This window comes from Eumetopias jubatus, unplaced genomic scaffold, assembly GCF_037043125.1.
Source record: "Eumetopias jubatus isolate StellerSeaLion01/CBP00866 unplaced genomic scaffold, mEumJub1_p1.0 scaffold_8, whole genome shotgun sequence".
NCBI lineage: Eukaryota > Metazoa > Chordata > Mammalia > Carnivora > Otariidae > Eumetopias > Eumetopias jubatus.
In genome coordinates this window covers 134,579,084-134,580,344 of record NW_028274814.1, presented here as the reverse complement: position 1 = coordinate 134,580,344, position 1,261 = coordinate 134,579,084, and the positions used below count along the sequence as shown (strand labels likewise).

At 40.8% G+C, this 1,261-nt stretch overlaps 1 non-coding gene across 1 annotated transcript; it reads left to right on the top strand.

The window, feature by feature from the left end:
- The first annotated feature begins 225 nt into the window (after nt 1–225).
- LOC114218560 (U6 spliceosomal RNA) lies at nt 226–335 on the top strand. The gene has a single exon (XR_003611214.1). It is a non-coding gene; the product is annotated as a U6 spliceosomal RNA (small nuclear RNA).
- Nucleotides 336–1,261: the final 926 nt, after the last annotated feature.

Genomic DNA, 1,261 nt, shown 5'->3' with positions numbered 1-1,261 from the left:
CGCTTAACCAACTGAGCCACCCAGGCGCCCATCAACCACTTTTTATGACGCTCTTTCCTGGTAACTCTCACCTGGGTAGATGTTTTTTATAAAAATAGGTACCTCAAAATACACATGACACCTCAGACTAGTCTGACTATGGCACAGACCAAGAGATTGCAAACTCCTGTTACTGGGTGATACTGATTTAGCATTTTATTAATTCTTATTTTAATTACTTAAATAGTGCTCCTCCTTTCAGCGGCACGTATACTAAAATGGGAATGATACAGAGAAGATTGGCATGGCCCGTGCACAAGGCTAACACACAAATTCGTGAAGCATTTAATTACTTAAATACTCAGTCTGCCTTTAGTTCCCGTCTTCCCCTTGCCCACATGCTAATGTAGTTCTTTTTCTAGTTAAAATTTCATTGTGCTAAATGTACAGTTTACCATTTCAAACATCTTTAAAGTGTACAGTTCAGTGACTTTAAGTGTATTCTGTCTCCAGAACTTTGTCATCTTCCCTGACCAGATTCTATCCCCATTAGACAATAACTTCCCATTTCCCCCTCCCCCAAGACCCTGGCAACCATCCTTCTGTCTATGAATTTGACTACTCTAGGGTAGTGCATATAAGTGGAATTAATACAGGTCCTTTTTTTTTTGAAGATTTTATTTTTTTAAAGTAATATTACACCCAACGTGGGGCTCGAACTCACAACCCTCAGATCAAGTGTCTTATGTTCCACCGACTGAGCCAGCCAGGCGCCCCAATATTGGTCCTTTTAAAATCTGGCTTATTTCACTTAGCACAATGTTTTACAGGTTCATCCATATTGTAGCATGTATCAGTTACATTTTTTAAAAGTTGAATAGCATCCCATTGTATGTATATATCACATTTTGTTTATTCATTCATCTACTGATGGACATTTGGGTTGTTTCCATCATTTGGCTATTGTGAATAATGCTATGAACGTGATACAAATATTGTTTGAGTTCCTGCTTTCAATTCTTCCTTCCTTCCTTCCACAGACAGAGACAGCAAGAGAGGGAACACAAGCAGGGGGTGATGGGAAAGGGAGAAACAGGCTTCCTGCGGAGCAGGTTGCGGGGCTTGATCCCAGGACCCAGGGCTCATGACCTCAGCCGAAGGCAGACAATTAACGACTGAGCCACCTAGGCGCCCCTGCTTTCAATGTTGAGTACATACTCAGAAGTGGAATTGCTGGAACAAATAGTAACTCTGTTTAATTTTTTGAGGAACCACAGTATTC